The sequence below is a fragment of the Myotis brandtii genome, unplaced genomic scaffold (genome assembly GCF_000412655.1).
Source record: "Myotis brandtii unplaced genomic scaffold, ASM41265v1 scaffold3, whole genome shotgun sequence".
Lineage (NCBI taxonomy): Eukaryota > Metazoa > Chordata > Mammalia > Chiroptera > Vespertilionidae > Myotis > Myotis brandtii.
Genome location: NW_005361457.1, coordinates 962,726 through 971,068, shown reverse-complemented (window position 1 = coordinate 971,068; position 8,343 = coordinate 962,726).

The window sequence follows — 8,343 nt, the reverse complement described above, 5'->3', positions numbered from 1 at the left end:
CAGGGAAAGGTCATTGGCTGATAACATGGCATGCACAGCCTTGACATTGGTGTCCTGATGCTTTGAACAACTGCTCCTGCACTTTGGACACAATTGTGTGGATTAGGAGAATTGTTATGGCAGCCGGTGTCAGGATTGCCTTTGTCACTGCTCCCTTCTGACTGAACGCTAGTGCCATCAGTACTGTGCTTGCTTCATCCTATCTTTCTCCAGCTCCCATCTGATGCACTACATCCATAACACTGTTTCTTACATTTATGTAAACGACACTTTCTCATACATAAAATACTTCCACGCACCTTATCTCACAGAAGCCTCCTGATAACCCTGAGTGGTAAGCAGGGCCAGAATTGTTGCATACATTTAAGAAAACACTAAGGTACTATTTGTAACTACCATTTATTGAAATCTCCTTGATACCAGACACTTTAACAGACATTTTATGTAGTCTCATCAACACATGTTTTGTAGTTGAAGACATAGAGGTTAGGCAACACATTCAAGGTCAAACAGTAGATTGTGCAAAACCAGGTTTTTAAGGCAATATATAATATATACACATAAAGGCATCTGCATACACATATATATGTGTAATTATATATGCATTGTTTGAGTGAATATGTATTTACTCCAGGGCCCATGTAAAGCATGGAATAATTCCCAGGCCTTTAAAAAAAAAACACTAGCTTTTACCTTTCACTCTTGAAGAGCTAGAAGGCAGTTAGCTTTGCCTTCAAACAAAATGCATTACATTACATGAGACTCAGGACCAGGTGAGGTATGGCCTCCCAGGTCACAAGTCAGGAAAAGGTTTTATGGTGTTATATATGCATTGTTTGAGTGAATATGTATTTACTCCGGGGCCCATGTAAAGCATAGAATAATTTCCAGGCCTTTAAAAAAAAAAAAACACTAGCTTTTACCTTTCACTCTTGAAGAGCTAGAAGGCAGTTAACTTTGCCTTCAAACAAAATGCATTACATTACACGGGACTCAGGACCAGGTGAGGTATGGCCTCCCAGGTCCCAAGTCAGGAAAAGGTTTTATGGTAGAAGAGTTTTAAAGATTATGCTGTGCCTTTTCCATCGGAGATTGTATCATTTCTATTAGTGATTCAGCTCTCAGGTGGGGAAACCTTGTCCTTCACACAAAGTTACAAACAGCTGGCGCTCAGGAATAGAAGTGCTAAGTTTACTAGGTTGGCTACAATGCTTCCAGCGTCTACTAAGACAGATCTGTCTACTTTGCCAGGTCTTTTCCTGCTGTAATGCTAGTAGGCAGGGTGGCTGAGGAGAATGAACCAGGATGACAGACAACAGAAGGGAATGAAGAATGAGAACAGCTCTTCACTGGGACAAAGGAAGTTAGCAAGTGATGCAAACATCTCCCCATGCGGGTCTTTGGCCCCTTGAGTGTGGCTCTTCCTAAGCCTTAGGAGAACCCTAATTAAGTTACTAACAATGTACCTACCTATATAGTTTAAGTTTAAAAAATTTGGCTCTCAAAAGAAATTTCAATCGTTGTACTGTTGATATTTGGTTCTGTTGACTAATGAGTTTGCCGACCACTGGTAGCGTAACTTTAGGTGATTGGGTTATTACTATTAAAGAACCAGCATCTCCCAGAGCTCTTCCTCCAACAGGACATGATGAGTTTACTCAGAACCCCAGATTAATTTCCTCATGGGAGGAAACAAACAAACATATAGTTTAGACATTTTCAACAACTACATCTACACAAAAATATTTTGAAAGTTAGGAAAATTAGCTCATATTGTTGTATTGTATTAAACATCCATTTGTATATTTATTAGTATTAGTATTGCTTACCAATGGTTATTATAACCCATCTTCATCATTGATGTTGTATAGCATTAGACATTCTATGAAAAAAGATCAGAACTCTTTTGGTTCTTGAAATTATTATTTTAAATATTTTAGGTAGCACATTAAAAGTCATTTCATATCACTGTTACAATTTTCAATTCTAATTTTCCTTTAAGGTGCTTTTTTTGTATCCTAAAACACTAGAGTTCTACAATTGCAAGGGTAAATGAATTTCAAATAACAGCAATATGGGCAATTTTCTAAATTTTTCATAAATTGGCATGAATTGTCATTGGATCTGATCTAACATTTGCATTGCCTAGGGAAAATGGTATAATTGTGAAGAATTCCATTGCTTTTATAAAGAATTTTAATTCTTTATTTTTGCAAACATCCAACATTTCCTCTCAGTTCTTCATACACCCCAAATCATAGGGTTCTATATGAAACCCACTGCTGTTAAAGACACTCTGCCTTTAAGTAGTTCAAACAGAGATGTTAAACTTATTCCACAGGTGGCTTTAATGTGTTCTGAAAAGAAATTTACTGCACTGGGCTATAATTTTTGTCTTTTAAGGTGAGTGATTATGATTTTTTAAAAAGCTGTACAGCTATTTAGTCACCACATGCTGAGTCACTATCTTCATCGCTCCCCACCCCACCCCCACCAAATATCCAAATGAATTAACAAGCAAAATAAAGCTGGAAACTCATTGTAAAGAAGTTTTCTAAATTCCATGGACAATGTTTTAGCTGAGAACCTGGCTACAGACAGATAATTAGTAAGGCTTCTATGGCTTCTTCACCCCAAACATTGGACCTACTGACCGGTTAGAACCGTTAGGATATTGGAGGTGAACTCCACTATCACTTTAATATAATGGGCTGTTCCTCCTTCAGATATCACTTAAGATATAACTATATTACTTTAGTGAGAAACTAAGTCACAATTAACACCACATTTATTATTGAATTATGCTTGTTCAACTAGAATTTTAAAGGCATGTATTAGGGTCATATATTAAATCTTCCCTAAAGAAGCTTACCATTCAGAAGAAAACAAGGCTAATGGGTAACAGGTGGAAAAGGAGAACCAGGAAAATGAGGGCAAATCTACATTGAACAACACAGCCCTGAAAGCTAAGAGCTAAGCATTTAAGCCAATCATTGATTCTGGAACATGGTAAGAACAGAGCACATATAGGGGTGAAGATAAAGGATGCAAATAGCAATCTGATTCAATTAGTCAAGAAAAATATTTATTAAGCATCAATACAGCATACTTGGCCTTGGATACCTATAACATTTGAACAAATATGAGACTGTGTTCACCAAGAGTTTACGACATAGCTTTAGGTTAGCTATACACATGTGAGACAAGGATGTGATGAGTTCCTTGTGATACATTCAATAATAAATTCCTGTAGATGGAATTCAAGAAAGATTCACCTTTACTGAGTCACAGCTTCTCATTTGTTAGAGAGATGCTTTAGTGCATTGGAAATGTACTGCTTAGTCACTCACGAATTAAACATCAAAGTACCAAAAAATTCATGAGCCACTGGACCTGAACACTGATTTTAATATTAGCATTTTTTAATGTTATGTGAAAAAGAAACCTTTGCATATTGTAGAATTGTTTTACCAAAATGCAATTTTACATTTTTCCATCTATTCTCACAATGCAAACAAGAAATTGATGCTTCAGATTTGTTAATGTATTTATTTTAGAGCTCTTACTTAAAACATCCTTTTCTACAGCTACAGTACATCTCATTTATGAGGATCCATAAGAGAAATGTTTTCAGTCTTATCCAGAATAAATTGTTTGTTTCTATTTTATTAACATTATGAAACATGTTATTGGTTTTGTTCACTTCGTTGCTCTTACATTAGGAGGTAACTCAGACCCAAATCTTCATACCCATTGTTGTAGAGGACTGTATGGCAAGCATGTTTGTGCATTTACCTTGTCAATAACTTTGTTTTTTATGCCTAGCTATTTTTTTCCACAACCATTTTGTCTTCTTTTTTCTATTTTTTACTATAAGCATTTTTATCCTGATAAGTAAGCATACATATACTATGTACATATAATATATATAATTGTTGATACTAATGTCAGAAAACATAAATAATAAAATTCATATTATAGATTAGTGGCTTGTGGATTTGCTAGTAACTATTAATTTAGCTATTGAGTGGTTAATATTGTATGTATGTGTATGAACATACATACATAAATAGGTATGTATATGCACATACACACATGATAGATGAATGATAGATAGGAAATATATTATGCTATAATTATATATATATACACACACACATATATATATGTTTGTAATCACCTCATATATTTTTTAGAATAAGACAAGTAGTTCCTAATTTCGTTTTAAATTTCATTACAAGTAATATCACAGTCAGCAAATGATAAGTAGGTAAAAATGCAAGAATATAAAGGCGCTTCTCATTAGTTCAGTCATAGGAATTTTTTAAGAAAGTTGTACACATGCCAAACAAGAATTTCAAAGGAACCTTTCCTTTCCACATTTGAGGGTAAAGATGGGACTTTCTTCCCACTGTTTCTTATGGAAGACAGAAGTACTTTTACCCACAGACCTCAATTTCTTAGCATACTTCACACTAATGTCTCATTAAATGTAACAGTTGCCATCATACAGCAAAGTTCATTTTAAGGAAGTTAATTTCCAAACACAAAAGTCATTGTATTTATTGTAATTTTTATCCTTACCATAATCTGAAGACAATATCTAAAAAAATTAACAATTCCCCTGGAAAATAAGATTTGGTATTTAAATTCTTTGAATTTTTCTTCACCTATTGATATATTTATGTAGAAAACTTGAAAATATAGAAATATATAAAATATTTTCATTGTTTTAAATGTACTTTTTATACATATAAATTGTATCCATTAGGACAACCAAAACTATGCCCTGCTAACAAAGAACACTTAATCTCAGTCATTTCAACTAACCAAAGTTTATATCTCACACATTTTGTGTCCAATGCAGGCCAACTGGGGTCTCTGTCCATTATAATTATTAAAGACTCAGATTGGCTGAGGTTCTATCTAGATCTGCATTATGCAATACAGAAGCCAGGAGCCAAATCATTATCAAACACCTGAAATGTGTCTAGTTTGAATTAGGATATGCTATGAGTGTGAAATACAAATTAGATACTGATGATTAGCATCAAATATATATAATTATCTCATTAATAACTATTATATTGATTATACGTTGAAATAATATTTGAGATATATTAGTTAAATGAAATATGGTTTTAAAATTAATGCCACCCTTTTCCTTTTATAACGTGGCTACTAGAAAATTTAAAATGACACCTGTGGCTCCCGTTATACGTCATTTGGGTCATGCTTGTTGAGACCCTCCTTCCATGATTGCCACGGCAGGAAGAAGAGAAAGTAGTATATCAGGCACCAGTAGCTACAGTTTCCATCTAGAGACAACACTCGTCTTTTCCACAAACGTGGCATTGGCCAAAAGCATCTCATGGGCCAGGCAGAATTTAAAGGAGCTGGAGGAATGGAGCAATACAGACCTATCATATGCTTAGTAGGAGAATAACTTTGAGTATGACTGTATTTTATACCCTCATAACTATGATGTAAATCCTAATCTGTGCATACAGTTTTGTAAGCACATTAACAACAATTATTTTTAATTTAATTTTCATTGCTTCAGCGCTCACAGCATATTCCTACCTATGATTCCCTAGCTTTGATTCGTATATAACTAGTAGAGTATTTCCCCAATTAATTTATGAAGAATGAAGATGGTCCTCGCAAGGAAAAGAGGACACCAACAAAGTAATTTTGTTAATGTAACACAAATGAGAGAGAGAGGAGGAGGAGGAGGGGGAGGAAAAGAAGAAGAAGAAGAGAGAAATGTTAGGATTCATTCATGCAGAAGAAAGGAATTTTGGGAGAGGGGTTACTGATCAAAAGTATTCTTCAAAATAAGAGAAAACATTAAGAATTCTGAAGAGCAAGTTTTCTACCACAGTAATATTTGTAACCTGACTTTCTTCTGTGATGCTTGTAACAATTTTAAATTGTTCTTTTAATTAATGTTTTGCTAGGTATGTCATAAGGTAAACCTATTTCATTTTTTTACCTTATATGTGGTGAAAATCTCACAATCTCTTCCTTCAGCTCCTGAAATTTATCTTCCAATTTGTCTATATTTCTTGTTTTCTAGTTGTTAATATTCTTCCTTAGGAACATCTAAAATTCTGAAGTTTGTTTCTCTGTTCTTTCTATTTATGTGTGTATCTATGTGTCTGTATGTGTATATGTATATTCACACATATACATACATACCCAGGCACACAAAAGCATATGTTATCTTCATGTCTCTTTTCTTTCTCTCCATTTAAATGGAAATATTGTAATTCCCTTGCTATATCCTGAATTTAGTCTTCTACAGTACCAATTTTACCTCTTATTGTCTCTGCAATATTGATTCTAATTATTCAACTGTCCTTTTGGTTTTCTTTCAACATTTAATTTTTTTTTAAATCCATTTGACTCTTTATTTTAAACCCTTATCTCCAAATTACTTTCTGTGTTTCTGTGCAGAGCAGCATTGTCCACTAGGATTTTCTGCAGTAATGGAAATAATGTTCTGTCCAGCCCTGTAGCCACTGACCACATGTGGCCATATGTGATTAGTGAAACTGAAAGGTGACTAGTGAGAGGAAAATAATCTTAGTTTTCTTTAATTCCAATATAAATAACCACATATAAATAGTTTAACTATGGTGTTCTTCAAACACTAATACTGGAAAAATACTTTTCTTTGGGCTCCTTTACCAAATTATTCTCAGAGTTATGTATTTTCTTAAATTGCTTGTTCTGGTTGATATTCTCGTCATCTGCTATATTTTGTTGTAGGCTCTGTTTGGAATAGTTCTGTTAAATCATCTTGGGATGAGAAAGAGCTTTCCAGATCTGTTATTTGCTAAGAGACAAATATATATAACTTTGTTTACTCTCCTGTAATAAGAGTGTAGAATCCTTTCAGACTTACAGTGATATACTATAAAATTGGGTATAATGGGACAGACCTAACCCAGTTTCCAATATCTAAAACAAGCGCTCATTTAGTATGCTCTAATGAACTTTATTAGTGTTCAAATTCAATGAAGTGCATAAAAATCTACAATTTCTAACATATGTAGACTCTTCAGGTTTGTGCTCCTCACTTGAGTAATTAATAAGTTGGAATTAAACCTCCTCGAGTACAATATGTCATTCTGGCTTACTTCCCCATGTTTGTATCTCTACTACTTGCTTTGTTATTTTCTGGGAGTCGGTATCCGAATGCCTTCTGAGTCCTTTGCACAGAACTTGGTAGTTATTTTTGCCTTCTGATATGACAAGTTGTTCAAAGTTCTATTGGACATTTCCTTGGAATCGCTAATTCTAGAACAAGCCCTGATTTATTTTAAGTGTAAAATAGTATTTGCAGTGCTCATTGCTATGGTGCTGGCATTGTTTCCTCTGCCTTTCCAGCAGACAGAGCTGGAAATGATTACTTATTTGGTTTATTTCACATTACATACACTATAGCCATCATAACAGCAATACTACCACCCACAATACAACTACTAAAACATTTGGTTTGGTTTGGTTTGGACGTTCTTTTTTACCTTAAGATAATCGATAGGACTGAATAGTCACATGACTCCTTTTTAGGATCACTTGGAACAGCCTCTATCTGTGAGGCTATGTTACCACTGGGTACGAAACTAGTTCTATGTGCTTTCTTTTCTTGTCTATTTTTAGGTATCTTTTATTTCTTATTTTATTTTATAATTATACTAGAGGCCCGGTGCACAAAAATTGTGCACTCGGGGGGGCAGGGAGAGGGGGGTCCCCCAGCCCGGCCTGTGCCCTCTCCCAGTCTGGGACCCCTCGGGAGATAACGACCTGCTGGCTTAGGCCTGCTCCCGGGTGGCAGAGGGCAGGCCCAATCCCTAAGTGCAGCCCCTGGTCAGGCTCAGAGCAGGGCCGATTGGGGAGTTGGGGCGCCGCCCCGTCATGCACAGAGCAGGGCGGATCGGGAGGTTGCAATGCCACCCTCAGTCACGCTCAGGGTAGGGCCGATTGGGGGGTTGGGGCACCGCCCCCTGTCACACTCAAGGCAGGGTCGATGGGGAGGTTGCGGCGCCACCCCCTGTCACGCACAGAGCAGGGCCAATCAGGGGGTTGGGCACTGCCCCCTGTCATGCACAGAGCAGGGCGGATCAGGAGGTTGCAATGCCACCCTCAGTCACGCTCAGGGTAGGGCCGATTGGGGGGTTGGGGCACCGCCCCCTGTCACACTCAAGGCAGGGTCGATGGGGAGGTTGCGGCGCCACCCCCTGTCACGCACAGAGCAGGGCCGATCAGGGGGTTGGGGCGCTGCCCCCTGTCACTCACAGAGCAGGGCCAATCAGGGGGTTGGGGCACTGCCCCCTG